This window comes from Rhinolophus ferrumequinum, chromosome 3 (genome assembly GCF_004115265.2).
Source record: "Rhinolophus ferrumequinum isolate MPI-CBG mRhiFer1 chromosome 3, mRhiFer1_v1.p, whole genome shotgun sequence".
Lineage (NCBI taxonomy): Eukaryota > Metazoa > Chordata > Mammalia > Chiroptera > Rhinolophidae > Rhinolophus > Rhinolophus ferrumequinum.
In genome coordinates this window covers 51212286-51240116 of record NC_046286.1, presented here as the reverse complement: position 1 = coordinate 51240116, position 27831 = coordinate 51212286, and the positions used below count along the sequence as shown (strand labels likewise).

Here is a 27831-nt window from a genome sequence, read left to right as displayed (position 1 = left end):
GTCTCTTTTCACTCATTTAGAAATAACCATCTTTAGGACAAACTGCTTTCTTTCAGTACCTTCAAAAATGTGTTTCCATACCTTATACCTTCGTTGAAAACACCATTTTCTTCCAAGTTAGAATCCATAACCTTCAGAACCTTAATTTTTATTGACAACGAAAAGCAAGCAATTAGCACTTCCACTGGCAAATCCAAGAATATATTTGGCAAACTTTCAAAGCATAGGCTTTTGTAATAAAATATAAGATGTATTTATTAACAGATCTTACTTTATCTTTTAACATTCCTGTGACAAGAAGCTAGAAATAGATGAACTTAGACCTATCTAATAATTAACACCTCAGCATTTTGTTATTTTGAAATACTTAGATATTTAATCTAAGCTATTTTCTTGACAAATTCTGTAACAGAGATAACATGACTTTAAAAGTAGGCTTATTTAGAATATTAGTACTCTGGGACTGTAATCTAAAGGCAATTTCCCTTATAATCAATCCCTCTGCAAATGGTTCCTGTGGGACTTAGAATTAGAGCAGTGGAGTAAGGGGGGAGTCTGCCTTGAGAATTAGCTGCTTGGTTTTTTAAAATGCCACTTTTTCCCTTCAGTTGCCTCAGTTTCCGGCATTCTTGTTTATAGGTGGATTAGGAGATGGGTGTTTGTTGAAGGGTCCTCCTCAGGAGAGGAGGATCCTACTGGAGGTTCCTTTGGAGGAGTCTCTTTAGTCGGAGTCTCCTTAGGAGAGTCTCCTTAGAAGGAGTCTCCCTAGGAGGAGTCCCCTTAAGAGGAGTCCTCCCCAGAAGGGGTCTCCTTAGGAGGAGGGAGGCAAGAGATCACGGCCAAAAGACCGGGGTCAGCTCTACATTTTTACAGAGATCTGTGTTGTCCCTCAGGGCCAAAAAGCCGGAACATGTGGAGCTTCTGACCATTTGCCCTCCTGTCTGCAAAACAGGTCTAGCTGTGTGATAGTACTGTAATTAATGCTTCCCTCAGAAGGCCAAATCTCCCCATCTTCTAACGTGTATTTAGGCCAAACCTCTGAACAAAAGAAAACCAGGTGCCGCTTCTTCAAAGTCTGAGGGTCAAATTTGTCTCAGTGTTTCAGGGTGGTGCAATTCAGGGTGGTGGAGGCATGTGAGGGGTGATTGCCCATCTGAAAGGAAGGAAAACAGAAAGGCGTCCCTTTGCAATTCATCTCCCACAACCTGCTCTAGGGTGTCCCCTAGACGCGTGGGCCACGAGCATCTCACGACCAATTCTGGGGCGAGTGGGGAGACATGGTACGCCAGGATTAGTCATGCTTACCTGGGCAGCCCAGCCCATGCCTCTGGTGGGCACCTACCCTGTCCCCGCCTGAATGTCTGGCGCTGGCCCACAGGCCGATAATGAGGTGCCTTAAGGTAGAGGGGTATATGTCCCGACTCTGGGCATCACAAAAATTGATGACATGATTAATGTAATAGTGGCCTTCTAAATAAAGATGTTTATGGAGGGAGTATATACTTAAAGCTTGTAGGGAAGGCATGCGGCCTAGGCAACAGGGAGTGGAAGGAGGCCCTCAAGCCCAGTATGTGAGGGGGGACAGAAAGAGATATCTGAAGCCCCAAAAGTCTTCCAAGAAGGCTGTTTCCTTAAGGAAAAATGCATCCGGATATGTTGGTTCTCCTTAAAAATTTTGGCTGGCGGTGGCTGACGGGGCCTGGCCTGGCGGGGGTGCTCTGGAGGAGCCGAGCTCTTGCAGCCCCTTCCTCTCATCGGCCGCTGCGGCCGGGCCGAGCTGGGGGCAGAGCCAGGCAGCAGGGAAGCTGCCTGGTCCCCAGAGGAGTACAGCGACAGACCCGAGGAGATGAAAATGTAAGTCTCCAGAGAGACGACATTATGCCGTACAAACACAGGCCTCACTGGTGCTTGGATTTGTCTTGAGCCCGGCAGGTCCTAAATGACCTGTTCCAAGACCGGGTTATCCTGTCATGGGAGTTTTGAAGCGGCGGACGCCCTAATGGCCATTTAACTGTCCAACACATGCCCACAAAGGACGGCCAACAAAATAGGTATAGGAAAGTGAGCGAGAGGTTTTGGGGGCTCTAAAAGGGGCTTACCTCCTGGCTGGCTTGTTAAAATATGTTACTGGAGAGTGTTGAGGAGGTCTCACAGAGAAGGGACCCCGGATCAAAGTCTCAAGAGCGAGGGAAAGATAGTGATAGGATGAAAGAACAGAGGAGACAAAGGAGTCATCCTGCTGGCACCCTTACGGGCAGTTGGGCTGGGAAGGGACCAGAGGGACCTTTGAGACCCACTGTAGAGTAGCTACGACCAGGATCCCTCAGTCATCCACAAAGGCCCACAATCCTGACCACACGCCAGTATTCAGTCTCCTCGTGGAAAGGAAAGAGGCAGCAGAAGGATAAGAGAAAGTAGCAGAGAGGGGGAGGGAAGCCTCTGAGTGGAACCCTTATGGGCAGTCAGGCTGGGGGAAGACCCAGGGAGCCTTTGGGACACACCGCAGAGTAGCTATGGCAGAGTCCCGCAATTGCAGCCAAGGGCCATTCACATCAACAGCCAGCGCATGGTCTTTGGGTTTTACTCCACCCAAGAGAGAAAGGAAGAGAGAAGGTAGTTGGCCTGTGGCCGACATTCCTCCAGTTCAGTGCCGGAGGGGATCAACCAGAGCCCTCCTGCAAAGCCTTCCCCTCAGTGGCTTAAGGTCAGCAACCATGCTAATCGCTTTTAAATGACTGACGGAGGCCCGATATTTGTGTGACAGGAGAAAGAGACAAAAAATGATGAAGGCCCATAGGGAGGGCAAGACACAGATAATATTTACCTTTCCTTCAATCCCAGACAAGCCCCCAGATGATGTAATGATTTTGGATCTGCCAGCAGTTTCTGGGTGTGGGCCGGGATCTTGTCTTGTGAAGCCAAAGAATAGACACACGGACCAGGGAGAGGCAAAAGTTGTAAAGGAAAGTAGTTTATTAGAAGCAGGAGAAGAGGTTGCAGCTCCCGAGCAGGGGTGGGGGCTACCCGAAACTGTGAAGCCCAGTGTCTGAGGCAAAAGCTCTTACTTTTATACCTTCCCTTCCCTGCTTGGGGAAGGGGGCTGGAGCCTTCTAATGGAATTCATCTATCAGGTTTGTCCTGTTTGCCCGTCCTGAAGGGATTAATGAAATAACCCATTCCTATCTATCAGAGCTGTTCCTTTGTCCAGCCAAAAGGGATTTGAGATAATTTATTAACCTCAAGGCGAGGTTTTATATCTTTGTCCTGGAGTGAGGGAGACATTCCAGAACATGGAGTTTCAGGATATGGCTGCTTTTTTGTTTATCCCACCAGGGACCTTCCTGTCTACCTAAAGGTCAACAGAAGCAATTTTAAAAGAAAGTGATAATTTTTTTTTAATTAAAAAAACAAAGATTTCCTTCCATTTTTTTTCTTTTCTTTTCTTTTTTTCATTCAGAGACATAGGGATATGCAAAGAATGGAGATCTCAATCTTACAGGTAGAGAAAGTCAAACAAATACCAAATTCATAATCTTGAATCCATTGAGTGCTGACATTGCTCAGCAACCAAATGGCCCATATCTAAGGAGGGACAGGCAGGAAGAGAAAAGATTGGATCAGATTTTTTTCTTGGGAAAAAAACAGCCAGGCACTCAACAGTAGGAGGGCAGCTAGGTCCTTGGCATACTGATGGACGTGCTGGTAAGGGATGAACTCCCGGGAGCTACAAATATAAGGGGTGTCCTCATCTTCTTGTAGATTTCTTGTCCACAAACTCCACCAGTGGTAACAAAAAAATAGGGACAATCCTCAGAAAGTCTCTCTCGTGGTGCAGAACTCAGAGGGGTCAACAGCAGCTGCCAGTGGTGGAGGGGGAATATTCACCTCCATCTCCCTTGTGAACAAAAGGGTAACCTGCTGGGAGGAAAACAAATACTGTTGCCATTTTCTCCCTTTCAGATGAGAAAAAAAGAAGAGGAAAAACCCCTAAGCCTGAGGGGAGGTCAACAGAAATATGACATCTGCCTAAGACTAAGGCTTTATTAGAACACAGAGGACCCTACCCTAACCTCCCAACAGGCCAACAGAAATAAAATAAAAAGAATGTTTCCGGGGTGGGAGGAGGGATAAATAGATGAATTACAGAGGATTTTTAGATCAGTGAAAATGCTGTGTATGATATAATGATTGATATATGTCATCATATATTTGTCCAAACCCATAGAATTTATGTCAAGCATGAACCCTAAGGTAAACTCTGGACTTTGAGTGATTATGATGTGTCCATGTAGGGTCATCCTTGGTAGCAAATGTACCATTCTTGTAAGTGATATTGATAATGGGAGAGGCTATGCCTGTGTGAGGCTGGAGGGATATGGGAAATCTCTGTACATGCCTCTCAATTTTGATATGAACTTAAAACCTCTCTAAAAAAAAATAATAGTCTTAAAATAGAAAAAGAATCTGAGATGCAGTGAAAAGAAAATACCTAAAGGTATCAGTGGAACAGACCTTGAGGGGAAAAAAAAGAAGACAAACGTAAAACAAAAATCTCTGGAAAATTCGTTCCTACTCTAAACACAGGTAATTATTTAGAAGACTTCGAAGACTGTTGTGCACTAAGAGTAACCATAGCAACAAAAATCCTCAAGCCCAGCTCAACTCTTAATTAGAGTAATCAAATCAGTTCACTGAAGACCACAATAGAAGAAAGGCACACCGATTTCCAAGTACAAAGCTACTTACCTCAGTCTTTACTATATGCTACACAAGAAGTCCAACATTCAAAAACAAAAAGGTATGAAGCATATGAAAAGGCAGCTTCAGAAACATATTTCCAAGAGATAAATCAATCGTGACATGAATGTTGGAACTATATGATAGGGAACTTAAAATAATTATGGTTAATAAGTTAAAGGTTCTCATCGAACAGCATGCACGATCAAATGGGTAATTTCACCAGAGAGATGGAAACTATAAAAAAGGGATCCAATTGAAATGCTAGAAGTGAACTACACAGTAACGGAGATGAAGAATCCCTTTGATAAGATAATCATTAGATACTGCCTTGGAACAGAATTTGTGACATCAAGATTGGTTAATAGAAATTATGCCCACTGAAACACAGACAAAATTTGGGTTTATATGGGTTACATAATTTTTTTTGACTTGGTTAAGGCAGGAGTGGGTTGACATCACCCTTAGAAGCAAGTTTTTGGAAAAAATTCATCAGTGATGGTTGACTTTTGGGGGCATGCTAACCAAAGTGAGTAGTCATTGACTGATTAGGAAGATTTAAAACCAGTTGAAATATTTACTCATCATCAGGGCTTTAGAACATTATGGCGACATTTTTATAAATTCTCAAAGCTGTGTATGATTCTAATTGCTGATTTGGCCTAAGAGTAATTAAAAACATAACATACCTAAAACAGTTAAATATATATATATATTTTTTTAAGTTTGGCATGGCTAGACTTCATGTTCTAATTGCTAAAAATTTCAATGTTTTTGAGACATTAAGATAAACCAAAAGTGGACTTCCATTGTAATACCAGATTTTTATTGTTTATAACTATGAGGCAGATGTTGTGGAGTTATTTGGCCTCAGCTTCAGAAGATCAAATTCTCCAATATTTTAATCAAATATTGTCTAGGATTCCTCTTCCCACTACTGTATATTACAAACTCAGGCAAAAACATTAATTTCTACAGTATTATTTCAAAGTTACACAGTAATTTTTATTGTAAACATTAAAAATTAAATTAAATATGAGAAGAACCTGCAAGTGACATTTGATGCATTACTATGATGCAGCTTAGTGTGTGGCATTTTAATTTTGAAAATATTGTAGGAGTGAGTTGTGGGAGAATAAAAATCATTTATTGCAGAAAGAACTTATCTCAAGATAGTGTCTGTTTATGCGATTACTTTTGTCAGAAACTGTGTAATTGACGATAATTTGCTTGCTAATCTAATTAAACTATGAACAAATGGTGCAAGAAATTGTGAAGCATTCTGGGTAGAGCCTTGGGCTCTTCTTGATGGATGTTACTGATGGTACTAAGCACATTTTTCTGAATCATTATTTTATGCATTGGATAGTGAAGACAGAATCGAAAAATCGTTTTTGCAGTAGTTACATATTAAACTCCTAAACAGCCTATTTATGATTTAAAATAAGAAAGCATTTAAGGTATAATCATAGGGGGGAAAATAAATAAATAAAAGCAGAAGGAATCAGATAGCTCGCAAACTAGCAATGAATCTTGAACTATGCCCTCACTGAATATGTCCCCCTGCCTTCTGACCCTCAGGGCCCTGAGGTGTTTCTACCTGTCTCTACCTGCAGGCTCACATTAGTCTTCTCTCTGAGACCAAATGGGTCTTGCCTCAGAAGAGTTCTGCCTCAGAAGCTAGTTGCTTTGGCATTCAGCCTAATTTTTCTTTTCTACGTGCTTAAAATGATCACATTTTTAAAGCAAAACATCAATACGTATCTGGCAAGCAGAAGTGTCTTTGGAAGACTACAGGACTGGCTATTTTAAATCAAAGCTGTTTCAGAAAATCTTAGATTCTTGAGCATTGTATTCATGATTTTTACATATATATACATATATGTGTATATATATATATATATATAGAGAGAGAGAGAGAGAGAAAGAGAGAGAGAGTGAGAGAGAGAGAGAGAGAGAGAGAGAGAGAGAGATGTCCCTCTCTTTCTAGCCATTTTCACCCTTTCTGTATATTGTTTCTGTCATTCATTCATAATCTATTTAATCAGTAATTCAGTAAATATATATATATGTATACTTAGTTCACACTATGTATCGCTAGAGTTCTAAGTGCATTGGTAGTCTGCCATATACCTGACAAACTTCTCCATTTAATGTTTTCCAAGATTGCTAAATGCTTTAGCTTCTCGTGGCAGCCCACATATGCTTTTATTAACACTTATTTCCATTTAATTATTTGTTTGCAGTCATATAGATGTAACCTTCACAAGAATGAATACATGTCTCTCATTTATTCTAGCTTATGCCCACCGCAGCCTCGGGTATAAATTAGAGTTTACAATAAAATTCATAGAATAAATTCTTCAGAAGCAAGATCTGTTGCATATTCATTCCTGTCTCCTCAAGTTCTCAAGTATACGGAATTCTAAATAAACATTTAATAGATAAAGAGTTAATGAATTCATGTACCCCAACCTCTTATTTCTAAACAAACATCTTTGGATGATTTTTTTTTAACCTTTTTTCTGACCATCTGTTGAGTTGCTGCCACTGCTCCATAACCTCATAGGTGTTTCTGATACACTTGCTTACCAGACCTGCCTATTTCCTATCTGAATTTTCTATATCTGTGCATTAGTACCCTTTTTAGTAAACTCCAGTTCCTGTCCTAACTATTCAAATTTCCATATTTAACTTTCTGTTTCGCCTTATCTTATTGCTGGCCAAGTCCCAGCATAATTGCTTCTGTTCATCCTGTGCTCAAACCATCTGGCTCGGGAGGGATATCCCGCCGTAAATCTTAATACTGGAGCATGAGTTGAAATAAGGCAACAAGATAGCATTTCCTGACTTGAGACTGTTACGTTTGTTTAGTACTATATTCTGTCTGTACTCAACATTTGCCCCTAAATCCCTTTTCCTCATTTGTTTCATCTGGAATATCTATCTTTCCCATAAAATAGGTAGTCCATGGAATGCAGTGTCTGTGTGGTGTCTTTATTAATATTCTGTTCCCTCATTATGATCTTAGCATCTATCTCAGTGCATTATTTCTAATTGTTGTGTAATGTATAGGTAAAATAAAAACCAAGTAATACAATATGCTAATAAATTAAAATAGGGAAAAATTGGTAAATGATTAAGTATTTATTATATCACTTAACTACTTTCAAATACATGAGTTATTTACAAGTCCACATTATTAGCATTTAATATATTGTCCAGCTTGGGATAGGAAATTAGGCCCATGTGAGCTTTCCAAACCATCTGGGTCTTTTAAATTGACTAAACTCTTAATATTAGATTTTGTATTCTGAAACACAATTTTAGTCAAGATGAAATTATCTGGAGACCCTCAGCTACTATTGCTATGTAAAGATGTACAAAACTGATATATATTGTAGCTAAAGTATAATATTATCTTATATTCGTAAAGGTTTCTCATAGGTTCCTCACCATCATCACATAAATATCTCATTTAATCTCCACGATTGTACTGTGAAGTAAGTATACTATCTCCATTTTTGGGTACAAAGCTCTAAGACATTAAAGTGAGTTGGTCAAAAACAAAACTCAGCTCTTTCACTGTTACATATTTTTTTCAAAAAGAGATGCTTCTATTTAGCCAATCATATACTTATAAGCTTAACACCCTGTTGTGAAGCCTATAAGTAGATGATTGGCTAAATCTTTGGGTTGCTTTTTAATTTAGAAGAATCCTTTATCTTTGATAGGTTAAATGCTGATACTAACTTAGATTTAATTTAATCCATTTGGTTCTTGGTTTATTCTAATGACTGAAAATATACTTTCTGTAGTAAGTTTCTGAATTATTTTAAGCATGCAGTGAAGACTCTAACAACCTACCAAAACCAAAGTAAATATTAGAGCTGGAAAGATTGGAGAGTATATCTAGACCAAGCTTGGTTAAATGACTTGCTCATGGATATTCCAATCATAGAGAGTCAAGATTTGGAAATGCCATTTGCTTCACATCTTACACATTTCTCTACATGTCAGAAGTCACAGAAATAGAAATAAAACTTGAAGACTTACTACTCCAGATGCTCCATGCCTGCCTCCATAGGATGAGGTGTACATGTCACACTGTTCCTGACCATCTCTGCCAGCAGATGTCAGCACCACATGCACTAACTGACATTTTTATTAGCCTAAGAGACGCATCATACATAAAGGCATAGCAAGAAAGCATGGGTGAAACTCATGAGGTAAATCTGTTTTATTTATAATGTATTCAGTCAACTTTCATGAGGATTTTCTAGTTATGAATTTTGGTAATTTGTATTTAAAAGGTGTTCTGAGACAATTTCTAATATGTGTGTGGAGAGGTTTTCCCCTCCCCACACACCACCAAGCAATGTCAGGGCATTAGCTGAGTGTCCTATAATTCAACTCAATTTTGACTCTATTTATGCAGAGATGGCATCAGGTTCCACAGAGTAAGGGGTCGGTCCCACAAACTGTCCTCCATTTCAGATGCTAATCACAAGCCCGGGCTGTCACTTGTTTTTCTGACTAATGTGCTATAAATCAGAGGTTCTCACGGCCCCCTTCTTGAGGTCAATTAATTTGTTAGAGCAGCTCACAGAACTCTAGTAGATTACTGATTTATTATAAAGGATAGTAAAAGATACAAACCAATAGCCAGATGAAGAGACACATAGAGTGAGTTCCCAAATAAAAGAGGTTGTTTCCTAGTTGAGTTCGGGGCCCCAGCATGGTAGCACATGGAAGCATTCTGGTTCCTCAATTGGGAATCTCTCCAAACTCCATCTTTTTGGGTTTTTATGGAGACTTCATTACATAGGCATTATAGATTAAATCATTGGCCAATGGTGATTAACTCAACTTCTAGCCTTTCTCCTCTCCCAGGAAATCAGAGATGGGACTGAAAGTTTCAACCCTCCATTCATGATTGGCTGTTCTGGCAATCAGCCCCCATCCTTAGGTGCTATCCAAAAGTCACCTCATTAACATAGACCCAATTGTAGTAGAATGGGGCTTGTTATGAATAATAAGATAACCATCTCACCCTTATGACTCTCAAGCAAATTCAGAAACTAAAGATAAGAGACCAAATATTACAACAAAAGATATTCTCATTGCTCTTATTTTCAGGAAATTCCAAGGGTTTGGGGAGCTGTGAGCCAGGAACCATGGATGAAGCCCAAATATATAAGAAAAAAGTATATATTTGGTCATCTAAGTTACCAAATATATATGTTTCTTGTAAATCACAATATTAAGGTGTTCAGATGTTATGTGCTTTTATGATTTAACTATTATGGATGCCTGCAACCTTTAACTTTCAGTGAGTAAATTAATCTTTATAAAGAGGAAAAGTGTAAGAAAAGTAAGAAAGTGATAAATATTTGGATTGGTCAACAATTTGTGAGGATATTGATATATATCTCTAACTACAACATGAAATATCACAAATAAATCAGTCAATATCTGTCTTCATATTGCAGTTTGACTTTTCAAATACTGTATAATCTACAAATATTGACCTTGTTTATAAAAAGAGAATTATGAATCACAATCTCATCAATTCATATATGTTAAAGATTTAGCTAAATGAAGGAATATACATGAAGTATAGTGATTTTCTTGTTTGTTTTTAGCAATCTCAGGATTTTACATGAAAGTTTTTACTTAAAGAGGCTCTTAAGGAAAGAAGCTCACATAATTATATTTCTCCAGTGTGCCCAGCTCATATGTAATTTTATATCTGAAAGTAAATTTAGAGAGTTTTCTAGACTCTATAATAAATGAGAGTAAAACAGGCTTGTTTATGTCAGAAAATGAAGACCCCAAAAGTTTAAAGGACTTTATATGAGTTTTCCAAATTCCCAGGTCACGGTAGTTGCAAAAAGTAGAAATCAGAATCCATTTCCCCTAAGTCATACTAGGTGTAGAAGACACAAAGTCCTAAATCCTTTAAAAAAATGTATGATTTGGTTGAAAAGATAGGATACATTTACAAAAATATATTAACTATAACAGTTGATAAATGTCCAATATATATAGTTTGTGTTGGAATTCACATGTGGTGGGAAAACCTTGGAAGACTGGGGAACTTTACTACTTAAAAAGATAACAAGCATTTAAAGAGGAGAAAAGTGAAGAGGGGTAGACAAATGAATGTGAAACAATAGAGAAAACTAACCTGAATTCTTTAGTGTGAGGTGTGTTTCAGGATAAATAAAAATGATCATATTTGCATACCTTAAGTAATTTTGTGTTGTGTTTCTTATATCATTCAAAGGCTAGTGGCCCTGTGTGTGTGTGTGTGTGTGTGTGTGTGTGTGTAGAAGGAAGCTTATCTAGTTGTCATTATTTTAAATGATTTCAATAAATAAAAGGAGTATTAAAGAAATTGTCTAATGCCCTGAAAAGCAAGTGCAATATAAACTATAGGAGGCATCAAAAGGTTTATCCCCTGCAACTTCCTGCAGTCTATAAGGCAGTTCAGTCCAATAAAATAAATTAAAATTTTCAAAGTCCCACACATACATGTGTGAAAACGCACACATAAGAACAAGTGAGGGATGTACTGATCACTGACATGTGAAAAAAAACTTATGAGATAATAGTATTCTGTGGCTGTCAACAGAGTAAGTTTGGTGTAAATATTTGGGAAAATTAAAATCATTTATGTCTTGCAGCAGAAACATACCATGCAATGTCTGTCTTTAGGTACAACTTAAAATTTTATGTTTCAAATAGATAATATTTGCTTTATTGATTTTAAGGACCAACTGGAATTTTTATCTGACTCCATTTTCTCCGCCTTGCTATAGTGTTTATAAAGAAGATTCCTCTGAAGATTTGAGAAATAATTTGACATTCATTTTTAATGAAATTTTTGAAAAACATCATGGACTGGAGACAAGACATCCTGGGAGAAACCATGAAATATTTATCCTCCTAAAAACATTACTTGAATCAGAAATAGACTATATTGGATTCCTTAAACTTAGGTATCTACCAACTCTTTTTAAAGTGAATTATAGAAACTAAACAAATGAGGATGTGTGGGTGCCTTTCTATATGTGGGTGTACTTGGAAAACATTTTTAAAAACTTGCACAAGTGTTTTTTAAAAAATGTAACACCTTTCAATTATTGCTAAAAACTAGAAGTACATGGAGGAAGTAAATCTTCAAGATTGAAGATCTGAAGCCTCGTTTTTCTGATATTAGAGAAAAAAATGAATCAGCTCAACTTCATACAAAAAATGTAACTGCATTTTAATTATTCTGTTCAATCTTTTACAAACTAAAGAGAAATAATAGAATAAAATATGGATTTTTATGGCAATACAAATTAATGAGTGATTTATGCACTACAACCAATACTTTTGAGAGCAAGGCAAATGTTTTCTAGTGTACATAGCTGTAGGAAATTTTCAATGGTTTTCTCACTTGGAAGAAAAATTTATGATGATATGCTTTCAAGAAATAGACTATATACAAAAGAAGAGTTGAGAAACAAATCGTCATCTGGTGATGCCCACTAAAAGCTATAGCAAAGAGCGTTAGGAGGCAGGAAAGTGATAAAAAGATATTTTTATAATCTACTGTCGCACAATGCTATCAGGTAAGTGAACAAGACTGAATTGTAAAGAAATAATAGAATGGAAAGAGGGTGTGGCATTGAAAAAGAAAGGGATAATCTTAACTGAAAGGACAAGACTATTTCGTGACAAGAACAAAGGCATCAGGAAAATCAAAATACAAGCCTGTTTTACTTAATGCAAGAAGTCATATTACTCTAGTTTCCTTAGCCAATCAGTATGTTTATTCAAGCAGCCAGTACAACTTTTTCCTAAATTTAGTCAATCAACTTATTATGCAGCCCTATTGTACAGTAGGCATGTAGACATAGCATTATTCAAGCCATTATGAAGGCATGCACAAATGTGTTTATATTTTATCATTGAAAACACGAGGAAATATTCCCAAACTAGATTATAAGGGAGAAACGAAGGTAGATTATTGTTCTGTGAGTCTGTGATACTTTCAGTGGTTAGACTACACCACAGAAGAAAGCTGAAAGTATTTGAAGATATTAACTCTTTTACCACCTCCACCGAGCATCTATACGGGTACATAGTGCCTTGTTTTGGCATTAATAAAAATGACAAGTAGAAGGAGAAAGTAGAATTGGAATGTCCAGCTCCCTGACATGAGGAATATTTCTTCATCAAAGACATCAAAGATAAAATTGATTTAAAATAACAATAAATGGCATTTTTCGCCAGTTCATAAAGTACTGATTTTTCACAATTCATGACATGTCCGAAGGATCACGATTTTAGAAACCTTTGTGGTCTCTTTTGAGAACGAGTGATTTTGTGTGAAACTGTTTATTGTTATTTCCTAAATATAAATATGCCAAATCAAATTGTTTGGAAATCCCTTCTCTTTTTTGTCTTTTTAGTTAAAAATTTTATGAAGTATTAAATATAAACAGATAAGTCTGACTCTACCTTTTAGAATAAGCAGTTTCCTCACTTTTGCCCTTAAACATAATGACCAGAGATTTACAAGCTTATTTTTTATAATTATTTTATTTCAGGTGTTTGGAGAAATGCCTCTTACTTGTAGACTCTTTTATAAATGTAGAAAGATAATAGCAATACTCTTTGTAACCTCTCACTTCAAAGACCTTACAAATATGCAAGTCTCATTTATTTTTCAGTTCTCTGTGCTCTTTGTAAAAATACCCTCCAGGCACAAGTCCAACTGATTAGCAGTAGTTCAAAACTGGCAGTTTGTTTAAAAGAAGCACCAGCAGCAGAGATCAAACCCTAACAAACCAAGTAATATAGCATAAAATAACAACTGTAACTTTACCAGCCCAGGAGGACATGCTTATTAGTATAACAACAACAAAATTTGCTTAGTTGGACAAATAGCACTTTAAGAGACCATGCAAAACAAGGAACAGCACTATTTTAACAACATACCCACATATTATCTTTAATACTTTCTCCTGTGTTATCTCTGCCATCTTAAATAACACCTTTTATGACACTTAATTTCAAGTATTCTGAATCCTCTAAGAAATTCACCTATGTCTATCTGTGCCTGAAAAAACATATAAATCTGAAGACAGAAGGCACTATGTATATTTGGAACCCTGATTTATCCTTAGCCACCATGTCTTCCGTTTTTTTCTGCAGGATATATTCAAGAACAGCTGCTGGCATAAACCTGTATAACACCCTCCACTGGCACACTACCACCAGATTTAATTTCTCTTTATAACAAAGACTACAGATATAATTAAAAGACCAACTGGTTGGGCCCCATCTAGCACAGACTCTATTCTAGATAGAACCTTGCCTTCCCTTTGTTGTTACCTAACAGGAGACTAATATGTGTGTAAAGACTGAGTACTCTTAATTTCCTGTCTGCAGTTTTGTTTGTTTGTGTGTTTGAAGAGAACCTGAGGAATACTTTATTTTGAAATAAAATACAAACATGAAAAGTTAAAATGAGCTCTTTTACCCTTTCTGAACACTGAGGCAACAGGATGTAAGACTGGGTAGAAGCGCTGATACAGCCAAAGATGTAGCTTGTCAGTGGCAATGCTTCCCGATGTCACTAATGCAATAACTGAAGATGTGGGCCAGTTTGTCCCTGTCGTGTTCCGACTTGCAGGTCAGGCTGAACCTGTCCGTTGATACTGTAAACCCCGTCACGTGGACGCCAAAGAGGACACCTGGGCCTTGGCGAGCTGGGTTCCTGTTACCCTGGCTTCCCGAAGACCAGCAGGTCGGGAAGCAGCGCCGCCAATGGGCCTCCAAGGGCCACACAAGCTGTGTCGCCACCAGCTTACTGGTCAATTTGGCTGTGGCAGGGTTGCCCTTAGGTCTGTAGTTTTAAAACAACTCATTGGTATCTTCAATGTCTTTTCTTTTTGCCAGCCTGTATCAAAGTGGAGAGAAGTGGTGCTGGTCAGGGAAAATGGGAGATACACAAAAGACTAGACAGGGAAATGGACAGGCGGATGGAACGCAGCATGGCAGTCCAGCCCTGCTGCGCTGAGGGTGACCATAGCAACAAGGGAACTGAGATGATGAGAGAACAGACATGCTCCCAAAATGTGAGCTCCTTCATCTTTTATCAGAGCACTTGATTGCTTTCAGAGTTGAGAAAGCCAAGTTCTTTATTGTGCTTTCTTCCTCTAGGAAGCAAATGAAGGTTTTTTTGGCAGATCCATAGTTACAGCATACTCAGAAAACAGGTAACAAAGTGCGGTGCTGTGGATAATAATCTTGCTGGACTTCTTTTGTGGGATATTTTATTGAGCTATTTAAAATTACCATCAATATGAAAATATCTGGCAGCTAACGAGTACATCAGTGCATCATAAGCAAAGCCACTGGGAAGAGCAGGTGTCTCCGTCTGCATTAGTCTATTTGCTGGCATGATTTGAAGCAGATCCAGTCCTTATTAATTACTTAGCCTTCCTAACTGCCTCACTGGTTATCCCCATTCTCTGAAGTACTCTGGAGAGGCAAATGAAAAATCTGGCATGCTTTTCACTGAGAGAAAATGCAGCTTGGGCAACACTGATGTAGTTAAGGTGAATCTCTTTTTATAATGAGAGTGCTTAGTATAGAAACAATTTTGTATATGTCTTAGTGTTGATAATTGTTTAGAAGTGAGTGAGATACACAAGCACACACACGTACACACACACACATTCCATTAAGCGTACTACAGATACTACAGGTCAAATAAAATAATTACATATTTAAATTGTGTTGGGGCATTTGGAATCAATTGTTTTCATACAGGTAATGAGACAATGGATTCTTTTTTGTTTCCCTTTTCTTTCTTTTTTTCTTAATTAAAGTTTATTGGGGTGGCAATTGTTAGTAAAGTTACATAGATTTCAGGTGTACAATTCTGTATTACATCATCTATAAATCACATTGTGTGTTCTCCACCCAGAGTCAGTTCTCCTTCCATCACCATATATTTGATCCCCCTTACCCTCATCTCCCACCCCCCTCCCCCCTTACCCTCTGGTAACCACTAAACTATTGTCTGTGTCTATGAGTGTTTGTTTCTCATTTGTTTGTCTTGTTCTTTTGTTGTTTTTGATTCATATACCACATATCATTGAAATCATATGGTTCTCTGCTTCTGTCTGACTTATTTCGCTTAGCATTATAGTCTCAAGATCCATCCTATTGTCACAAATGGTCGTATTTCATCTTTTCTTACCGCTGAATAGTATTCCATTTTGTATATATACCACTTCTTTATCCATTCATCTATCGAAGGACACTTTGGTTGTTTCCATGTCCTGGCCACTGTAAATAAAGCTGCAATGAACATTGGAGCACACTTGTCTTTATGTATAAATGTTTTCAGATTTTCTGGGTAGATACCCAGGAGAGGGATTCCTGGGTCATATGGTAATTCTATTCGTAATTTTTTGAGGAAACTCCACACTGGCTGCACCAGTCTGCATTCCCACCAACAGTGTATGAGGGTTCCTTTTTCTCCACAGCCTCTCCAACACTTATTACTATTTGTCTTGTTGATGATAGACATTCTAACTGGGGTGAGGTGATATCTCATTGTGGTTTTTAATTTGCATTTCTCTGATGATTAGTGATATTGAGCATTTTTTCATATGTCTATTTGCATTTGTATGTCCTCTTTGGAGAAATATCTCTTCAGGTCCTCTGCCCATTTTTTAATTGGGTTGTTTGTTTTTACATTGTTGAGTTGCATGAGTTCCTTGTATATTTTGGATATTAGCCCTTTATTGCTGGCACTGTTTGCAAAAATCTTTTCCCATTCAGGTGGTTGCCTCTTTATTTTGTCAATGGGTTCTTTTGCTGTGCAGAAGCTTTTAAGTTTGGTATAGTCCCATTCATTTATTTTAGCTTTTACTTCCCTTGCCTTTGGAGTCAAATTCATGAAATGCTCTTTGAACCCAAGGTCCATAAGTTTAGTACATATGTTTTCTTCTATGCAGTTTATTGTTTCAGGTCTTATGCTTAAGTCTTTGATCCATTTTGAATTAATTTTGGTACATGGTGACAGATAGCAGTCCAGTTTCATTCTTTTGCAAGTTGCTTTCCAATTCTGCCAGCACCATTTATTGAAGAGGCTGTCTTTTCTCCTTTGTATGTTTTTTGCTTCTTTGTCAAAAATTATCTGTCCATATTTATGTGGTTTTATTTCTGGGTTCTCAATTCTATTCCATTGATCTATGTGTCTGTTGTTTTGCCAATACCATGCTGTTTTGATTATTGTTGCCCTGTAGTACAAGCTAAAGTCACGGAGTGTCAAATCTCCAGCACTGTTCTTTTTTCTTAAGGTTGCTTTGGCTATTCAGGGTCTTTTGTGGTTCCAAACAAATCTGATTATTTTTTGTTCTATTTCTTTAAAAAATGCCATTGGGATTTTGATGGGGATTGCATTAAATCTGTATATTGCTTTGGATAATATGGCCATTTTAACATGTTGATTTTTCCAATCCATGAGCACGGAATGCCCTTCCATTTCTTTGTGTCTTCTTCAGTTTCTTTAAAAAATGTCTTATAGTTTTCAGCACATAGGTATTTCACATCCTTGGTTGTATTTATTCCTAAGTATTTTATTCTTTTTGCTGCAATTACAAAAGGAATTTTTTTTTTGATTCCTTTTTCTGAGATTTCATTGTTAGTATATAGGAATGCAATAGACTTTTGTATGTTGATTTTGTAGCCGGCAATTTTACTGTTTTTGTTGATTGTTTCTAATAGCTTTTTGGTGGAGTCTTTAGGGTTTTCTATCTATAGCATCATGTCATCTGCAAAGAGTGACAATTTAACTTCTTCATTCCCAATTTGGATGACTTTTATTTCTTTCTCTTGCCTGATTGCTCTGGCGAGGACTTCCAACATTATGTTGAAAAGCAGAGATGATAGGGGACAGCCCTGTCGTGTTCCTGAACATAGAGGGCTTCAGTTTTTCACCATTAATACGAGATTAGCTGAGGGTTAATCATTTATAGCCGTTATTATGTTAAGGTATTTTCCTTCTATATCTATTTTATTAAGTGTTTTAATCATAAATGGATGTTGTATCTGGTCAAATGCTTTTTCTGCATCAATTGATATAATCATATGGTTTTTGTCCTTTATTTTGTTTATGTGATGTATCACATTGATGGATTTGCGGATGTTGAACCATCCTTGTGCCCCTGGGATGAACCCCACTTGGTTGTGATGAATAATCTTTTAAATGTATTGTTGCATTCGATTTGCTAGAATTTTGTTTAGGATTTTTGCATCTGTATTCATCAGATATATTGGTCTGTAGTTTTGTTTATTTGTGTTGTCCTTACCAGGTTTTGGTATCAGGGTAATGTTGGCCTCATAAAATGAGTTAGGGAGTACTGTCTCTTCTTCAATTTTTTGGAAGCGTTTGAGCAGGACTGGTATTAGATCCTCTTTGAAGGTTTGGTAGAATTCACTAGTGAAGCCATCTGGTCCAGGACTTTTGCTTTTGGGAAGGTTTAGGATGACTGATTCAATTTCGTTACTGGTGATCAGTCTGTTTAGATTTTCCAATTCTTCATGGTTTAGCCTAGGAAGGCTATATGTTTCTAAGAACGTGTCCATTTCTTCTAGGTTATCGAATTTGGTGGCATATAGTCCTTAATAGTATTCTTGGATGATCCTTTGTATTTCTGTGGCATCCATTATAACTTCCCCTTTTTCATTTCTGATTTTGTTCATTAGTGTCTTCTCTCTTTTTATCTTAGTGAGTTTAGCCAAGGTTTGTCAATTTTGTTAATCTTTTCAAAGGACCAGCTCTTTGTCACATTAATTTTTTCTATTGTCTGTTTGTTCTCTATTTCATTTAGTTCTGCTCTGATTTTTATTATTTCCTTTCTTCTGCTGACCTTGGGTTCCATTGGTTCTTCTTTTTCTAGTTCTTTAAGGTGTACCGTGAGGTTATTTATTTTGGATTTTTCTTGTGTCTTGAGATAGGCGTGTAATGATATAAATTTCCCTCTTAAAACTGCTTTCACTGTGTCCCCAAAATTTTGGTAGGATGTATTTTCATTCTCATTTGTTTCTATGTATCTTTTGATCCCTCCTCTAATTTCTTCTTTGAGCCAGTCATTTTTTAAGAGTATGTTGTTTAATCTCCAAGTATTTGTGGTTATTCCTGCTTTCTTTTTTAGTTGATATCCAATATCAAAGCCTTGTGATCAGAGAATATGCTTGGTATTATTTCCATCTTCTTAAATTTGCTGAGGCTAGTTTTATGTCCCAACATATGGTCTATCCTTGAGAATGTTCCATATACCCTAGGAAAAAATGTGTAGTCTGATGTTTTAGGATGAAGTATTCTATAAATGTCAATTATGTCCATTTCATCTAATGTATCATTTAGGGCTGCTATTTCGTTATTCATTTTCTGTTTGGATGATCTATCCATAGCTGTCAATGATGCATTTAGGTCCCCTAGTATAATTGTGTTTTGGTCAATTTCTCCCTTTAGTTCTGTTAGTAGTTGCTTGGTATATTTCGGTGTTCCCTGATTGGGTATATAAATATTGATGACTGTTATGTCTTCTTGTTGTATAGTCCCTTTTACCATTATGAAATGTCCATCTTTGTCTCTTGTTATCTTTTTCACATTGAAGTCTGTTTCATCTGATATCATTATGGCTACACCTGATTTTCTCTGGATACAATTTGCTTAGAGTGTCAATTTCCACCCTTTCACTTTGAGTCTATGCTAGTCCTTGTTGCTGAGATGTGTCTCTTGGAGACAGCATATGGTTGGGTTTAGTTTTTTGATCCAATCTGCTACTTTGTGCCTTTTTATTGGTGAGTTTAGTCCATTTACGTTTAGGGTGATTATCGATATGTGAGTATTTCCTATCATTCTATCTTTAGTTTTCTGGTAAGACTGTGTCTCCATTGTCTGCCTTTTTGTTGTTGTCTATTATTTCTGTGTGGTGGTATTCTATGATGTTTTCCTCTTTTTTTTCTTTTATTACAGTATATATTTCAGTTCTGGATTTTTTTTTGAGTTGGTTACCATTAAGTTTATGTAAAAGAAAGTTTGATATTTAGAGTATTCCATTTTCTTCAGCATGCTTACTTTCTCCATTCCCATGTTCCAGTTCAGGCCTTTACTCTCCCTCTTTTATGTTTTGGTTGCCAGAAATTGTCACTGTTGATGGTGGTCAAATAGCCTCCTTTAGTAGTGTAGTGCAGATCGTGTATTAGAAAATTTCCTCAGCTTTTGTATGTCTGGAAAGGACTTTATTCCTCTATCATATCTAAAGGATATCTTTGCTGGGTATATTATTCTTGGCTCATAATTTCTCTCCTTCAATAGTTTGAATATTTGGTTCCACTCCCTTCTAGCTTGTAGAGTTTCTGCTGAAAAATCTGATGATAATCTAATGGGCTTTCCTTTGTTGGTTACTGTCTCCTTTTCCCTGGTTGCCTTGAGGATTCTTTCTTTGTCATTGATTTTTGACAGCTTCAATACAATGTGCCTTGGAGAAGGCCTGTTGGGGTTGAGGTAATTAGGTGTTCTATTTTCTTCTTGGATTGGAGGATCCAGTTCTTTCCACAAGTTGGGAAGTTCTCGTCGGCTATTTGTTTGAATATACTCTCTGTTCCCTTCTCCCTTTCTTCCCCTTCTGGTATGCCCATTATTCTTATATTGCTCTTTCTGATGGAGTCAGAATGTTCTTATAGAGTTCTTTCATTTCTTTTAAGTCTGAAGTCTCTTTCTTCTTCCATCCGTATCATTTCCAGGTTTCTATCTTCAATGTCATTGATTCTTTCCTCCATCTGGTCAACTCTATTACCTAAGCTGGCTATTTCATTCTTCATTTCTTCTATTGAGTTCTTAATCTCCAGAAATTCTATTTGGTTCTTTTATAAAATTTCAATCTCTTTGGTAAAATGTTCCCGTTGTTCTTTGATTGTGTTTCTGAGTTCATTAAACTGCCTTTCTCTGTTTCCTTGCATCTCATTGAGTTTTTTCAGAACTGCAATATTGAATTCTTTATCTTAAGTCACATATTTCCATATCTTTAAGTTGATTTTCTTGAGACTTTTTATTTTCTTTCTGAGATGTCTTGTTGCCTTGGTTATTCATGACAATTATTGATTTATTATGTCTCTTCCTAGACATCTATAGGAGTGGGTTCTGCAACTGGTTGATAGGAAGAGGTCTTTCTTTTGTTTTCCAGTACATGTTCGTAGAATGTTTTATTTTCTTTTCGACTGTAGCTTTTTTTTTCTCTCTCTCAACTGTAGTGTTATGTTTTCTCTGCACTATTCCAGCTTCTCAGACAATGGGGGGATTCCCTGGAAGACGGGCTTCTCCTCTGTTAACAGTTCACCTGGGTCATAGGGCACCACGTCTGTGTGGGTATGCGGAGAGTTTTTGAAGTTCTAAAGCTTTTCCTGCACCAGATTCAGAGCCCATGTGTTTCAGCAGTTCTCTTTACTCCTTGAGGGAACCTCCCAGATAGGTGAGGACAGGGGCAGGGTGGGTTGTGAGAGGTGGCCCAGAGCAATGGCGGCAACCACCATCACAACCAGTCCTGCTTCCACAGCTTCCTCTTCTTTGCCAGAACTAGTTGTACTGTGAATCTGTGTCTTCGGACCACAGTTCTCAGAACTGCAAATATTCTGTTCTTTTGATCTGACACTGCTACTGTTTTGCTTCTAGCACTGGGTAGGTGGGGGCGGGGTGAGGTCTGGGAGGGTAGGGAGGGGCCCGCTAGTCTCAGTGCCTAAGGCTTCCATTCTCTGCTAGACAGTGAGGGGCTTAAACCACTGTTTTCAGCCTTCTTCCCTCAGTCTTTGCTACGAGGTCTGTGCCATGAGCTTTGGGTTCAGCCGTGTTATATGCTGTCCCCTCAGCCCTGTGGGCCATAAGCGGAGCCCTAACAGTCCTCAGACTGCGGTAGTTCTGGGATGCAGTGAGCTCAGAGCACTGAGCTAGGTCTGCGTCCTGCACCTGAGCGGCTCCATCTCCGCACTTCTCCCTTCCCTCCTTCCCTGCTCGCGTGATTCCCCCACCTTTAGGTGAATTCAGTAGTGGGCCTCTTCGTCTTGCCTGTTTGCTGTTCAGGGAGTCCTTTGAGGAGTTATAGTTGTTTGATTTGTTGTAAATTCCAGGGGAGATTTCCATAGGCTCACCTCATGCCACCATTTTTCGAGACAATGAATTCTGACTCTCTATTACTACTATAATGTCACTTATTTTTGGCTAGAGGAATAAAAATTTTCCCCTATGGAGGTGATTTATACAGTGATGTTTTTATTATTGTGTTGGTAGATTCAAAAATACAGTTTCTAGGTTGGCAAATATCACAGACATATTAAGTTTGCAAGGAACACTTTTAAGGTAGAACTATTGGAATGACAACTAAATTATTATTTATTTATTTATTCCTTTCTTTCACTCTGGTTCAAGCCATTGTTTCTCAGTCTAGTTGTGTAGGACACAGCTCCCTGGCCAATGCTGGTATTATGAGCCATGCGCTCCCCCCTGGCTGAGGCAGTTGGTTGCCAGTCATCACAGCAGCTCACAGCAGTTCTTGCTGGCTACTGGCCACTCACGCAGACTTCTGGCTGCTCATGGCAGCCTAGCTCCAAGGAGAGCCATTGTTCACAATCTTAGCTGAGGAGGGTGCAGCTCACTAGCCCCTGTGGGAATAGAACTGGCGACTTCAGCTTTAGGAGCGTGGTACTCCAACGACCTGAGCCACCCTGCCAGCCCATGTTTAGTATTTTTTTTTTTTTAGTTTATTGGGTTAATTTACTCATTAGTTTATGTTTTCTAAAAAATGATGCCTATTAACAAGTTACTATGTATCCTCTTTACACTATTTGTGAAATGACATGTATACCTGAATTATAGAAATAATTCTTAACATTGTTAAGTTAGATTCCTATTTTTATTTTCTCCTCTGTTTACATCATAGTTTCTATTGTCTTTTTATATTATCTACTTTTCCATAACCTGTGATTTTTCTAGCAAAAAAGTTTGTAACAGAAACTAAATGAGATGGAAAAAAAAATGAGCTCTAAGAAATTTTGCATTCTCTAGAAGTTTCTGCCTCTGTGGATGGGTACCTGATGTCAGTTACACACCCTTAATCACCTTTTAGAGACCAGTTATTATTCCTACTAAAATATAAAAGCTGTGACCTATGGGTGCTAGCCAAGATTTCCATCTGACTCCTGTTCTCATTGTAAATATAATTATATAGTACTATGTGTTTATTAATATGTAACTTCTTTCTTCTAAGTAACTCAAAAGATGTTCCTAATCTTTATTTCTGTTATTGCCTAGGAAGTAATACCATATATATATATATATATATATATATATATATATATATATATATATACACACACATATACATATATATATATATATTTATTTATTTATTTATTTTGATGTCACAAATGGAGACAAAATGATAAAATGATTTTATCTGTTTTCATACTGACAGTCTAGATTTGTCCCTTAACTATACTGTTCCTTCTATTAAGCAACTCCTATGTTAAGAGAACAGAAAAAGGGAGAAAGGAGTGGGAGGAAAGCAGAGCCTGGAAAGTTACCATATGATTAGATTGCATGATATCCTGGTAGGCCTTCTGGAATGCTCCCATAGAAATCCACCTCGATTCAAGGGATGCTCCTGGTTGAAGTGATAAAAATCTTTACTTAGAACTCAATACACAATTTACTTTTTGTATCCCCATGCTAGGACTTCAAATATCATGCCTTTTTTAAATTTTTAAAAATTTGTTTGGAAACTCAAAATACTGATTTCCTCCAAAGAAATGAACTCAGTGAGAGAAAAAAAAATTCCATTTCATATTGTTTCATACCTTTTGAATCTTGTACCCTGTGAATGCATTATCTATTTAAAGAAGTCATTAGAAGTTAATGTTTTAAATCATGTTTTGGCTATAGAATTTTTCAGCTTTGCATAAAATCAAGATCTGTTGTGAATCATGGAAGAGGATCTCAAAATCTGAGATCTTGGCTCCCTCACTTTACTGGGCTTTAGCTCCTATTTTCTAAGCTTTAATTTCACAGAAGTGTACACCGAGAAAAGTTAAAGGGACTGGCAACTCAAGCTTATGGGTCAGGTTGGCATTGTCTATAAAGCTCCATCCTCACCATGGAACTCTACTTGATTTCGAACACTTTCCTTCACCCTGTCCCTTTCTGCCCTCACCTCACAACTTAGGGGAAGGGGTCCTTTAAATTAACATTTTGAGGGAGATTCACTGCCGGTAATAGAGACTTATCCTGTGAGTTACTCTACTGTGAAGAATGTGAAGATCCAGGCAAAAGAGGACTTTCTGACATGGATAAAAGAAAGAGGCCATGCAGGAGCAGGATACAAAAGTGAAAGAAGAAAAATGAAGGACACCAAAGAAGGAGGAAAGTTCTGTATCACCATTCAAGGCAAACTCAGCAGTGCCTGAAAAGTGAACTCCAGGCAACAGTGAAAAAGACATTTTGCCCCATTCTCTATACTCAGAGTAACTTCTCCTCACTAAGAGTTGCACAGGCTCATGTCAGGACCCACTTCTATTGGTGGCGAAGGGGTGAGATGGGAGGATTATGTCTGAGTTTTATTAACAATTGATTTTTTTTTTTAATTAAGGATTACTGCAGGGAATAGGAATTTATGCTTTTAGTCTAATGGGTGAAATACCAATCAGAAGACTAAAGATGTTTATTAGCATGAACTAACTTTTTAACCTCATATTGGATTTTCAATGTTCATTTAATTTCAAGTTCTGCTTCTAACGAGAACTTCTCTTGATATTTATTGTCAAGAGCCACAACTCCATTAGGAGAAAGCATAAAATTCTGCTTTCGATATATTTTTGTTTTGCTTTGTTTTGTTTTGCAAACTCCTTTATACATGTGTTTTCCCCACGTTTACTGCTCAAGAAGCCAAACAGACTCATATAGTACATTGACAGTAGTGTGGTTTCTCAGCAGAAAATTAATAGTTGCTTTATTTTTATTGCTAATACAATTGATTGTATGAAACCATTCAATTGTTTTTTTGTTTATCTCCAAGTTTTTTTCACATTATTAACACCTTGACTTTCTTACCTTTTAATTATAAAACTGAATGAAATCTATAATACCATTTGTGTGAAACACAGCTTAACAGAACAAGGATGTATCAGGACATTATTATTTGTCTCTCCTCCATGTTCACATCATGAAAACACCTTTTAGTACATTTTTTTATCACAGATTTCTACACATAAAAAGCACAATATACACACGAGTTATCAAAATTGGGAATAGATGATGTCAATGAAATTCCAGCACATAAAAAATTTGCCCAAATTGTCTTTTAGAACTCATTGGACATTATCCTTTGAGAGGAGAAAGCAATCAATTCTAGATTATGAATTTTGTAGTGAATGAAACAGACAAAACTAATAGTTGAAGACATTATCACACATTTTTATTCTTAAACATTCTTAGCACACAAAATTTTTCTTTTTCTCATTCTACTATCTCTTCTCTTATTTTTAGATTATTTTTTTGGCTCTACTAGTCTAGAAAAAGTTGACAAGGGCAGGACAACATGGTAATTAAAATCAGCTCCTTTCAACCCTTAAAGATAAATTGACAGGGTGATTATATTTTCCAGTGGTTAACGATATTATTTGGTAGATTCTTATTATCTAAAAATACTGATTTTTAGCTCTGACTGTCTATATGAATTCAAAAACTATTCAATTCTTCAACCTCCCAAAATAATGAAAGTTTTCTTCTAAAACTCTCAAGTAATTTCTCATTAAAGATAGTTATGTAAGAATACGTCAGTCCTCTATTTACATGAAATCTGCTGCCAAGAAAAAGGAGATAAACTCTCTCTTCAATGAAACAAGAAAGTAGTTATGGCTACAAAACAAACTATGAAAGCCCACTGCAAGATATCAGGGCAGGAAGGACACAAAGAATGGACATAACTCCAATGGGATTAAAGTCTCTCCAAGAGCCAATGGAGCAAAGAGATCCAGGTCATGACCTAGTGCTGGGTGGAGTGGTGAACATTATGGTGGAAGTACAGGTAAAGGCGACTGCCCTTGGCCATGAGAAAGTGGAGTGAAGATCAATCCTGTCAGAGCTGTGACTTAAAATACACATGAACATTTTGTATGAAGAAAACCTAAAGAGCTATGCTCTCAGGTAAAAGGAAATAACAGGTTTAATAATACACTATTCTTAATAGTGTCTAACCGGAATCAAAGCTCCAGATTTCCTCTAGTTTATTCTCAAACTCCCCCACTGGTCTTCAGTAAGTAATTATCTTGATTCTTTGGCAGGCCATTTAGTGTCCTTGGCCTTAAACTGTGTCCAGCAAATGACAGTCTTAAACAAAGAATGAAGAACATTTATCACAAGAAGGTTTACACAAGACAGTAGTTCGAGAATTTTAAAATATGATTCTACTTTCCAAAGAATTTATAGTTGACATAATCTCTCTTGAAAAAAAAAAAAAGGACAAATAGATGATTAAAAGTTTTAAAGAAGAGGTTATGCTGTCTTCACAGGAGTGAAAATTCTCCATAATTTCTGCTTGTAGATAAAAATAAAATATATAAACGTAACAAATAAAGGCCAAATGAACACTGAGCAACAAAGGGCATATGTTAAAAACAGAATATTCATCCAAAAAGTAGACTGTGCATTTGAACATCAAAACTTCTTTCTGATTATGTTTTTTAAAAAGCAATCTGATTGGAATAAGTAATTTCTGTACATTGGTGTGATATATGGAGCATATGTTTTCACAAAATGGCACAATTCATGAAGCATTAAATTTAGAGCTAAGGCATGTAAAGATATACAGAAATATAGGAAATTTTCACAGTCAAAAGACATTCTAAAATTTATAGTGTATTTCCTACGTGTATTAACCAAAAATTATCTGTTCAGGTTGACTGCATTATTAAATTCACAGTGTAAATTTTTCATAAAGTAATTCCAGTTAATATACATAATCTGTACCCTTTAAAGATGTACTTAACATGTGTCTTCCCATTATATTTTCAAATGAAACGGGAGAAAAATTGATGTATATATATTTCTTTTACCAAAGTAGCATTGGTTAACTACAAATCTGAGGTTGTCAAAACGAAACTCATATTTCACAAGATTAAAGTTTAGCAAGATTCTGTGTACTGAATAATAAAGTGTACCAAATTTTTTCAAGATATTCTGCTTTAAATATTAAGTAAAATAACATTTAAATTATTGAAGGTAAAATTACAAATGGTATTATTTTTATTTAATTAAAAAAGTCATTTAATTTTAGTATCAAAAATTACCTTCAAGTTTATTTAGAAACCTCATCTTCTTTAATTATAAGAAAAGAAGGTGGGCAAAAGAGGTGCATTTATTTCTCTTAACGTATTACATATTTTTTAAATTGTTTCTATTTTTTGTAATGTCTTTTTCTATGACATTAGCTGTGGGTTTGTCATATATAACCTTTATTATGTTGAGGTATGTTCCTTCTATACCCACACGTTGAGAGTTTTTAATCATAAAAATATGTTGAATTTTGTTGAATACTTTTTCTGTTGAGATCATCATATGATTTTCATCCTTTATTTTGTTAATGTGATGTATCACATTAATTTTTACAGATATTGAACCATCCTTGCATCCCTGGGATAAATCCCATTTGCTTATGGTATATAATCTTTTTAATGTATTGCTGAATTCAGTTTGCTAATATTTTGTTGAGGATTTTTGCATCCATGTTCATCAAGGATATTGGCAGTTAATTTTCTTTCTTTTGTAATGTCTGTGAAGTGACACAGACAAATGTGAAATGTCAAAGACAAATGTCAAATGTTAAGGATGGTTCAATAGCTGTAAGTTAATCGATTGTAAAGGGAATTGAACAAGAAGTGTACTTGGTTCAATGGTTATTATCCTTATTATTGAGGATGATGTCAGTCCATCATGAGAACTAGAATTAAGCTTGAATCTTCCAAGTC

General features: G+C 36.9%; 1 long non-coding RNA gene across 1 annotated transcript in view; it reads left to right on the top strand.

Annotated features, from left to right (window-relative positions):
- The window catches only part of LOC117020377 (uncharacterized), a 61542-nt gene that overhangs the window by 27279 nt on the left and 6432 nt on the right, over nucleotides 1-27831 (top strand). The window contains exon 2 of the long non-coding RNA XR_004422683.1: nucleotides 11562-11741. This is a non-coding gene — a long non-coding RNA (uncharacterized LOC117020377). The remainder of the gene's footprint in view (nucleotides 1-11561; nucleotides 11742-27831) is intronic.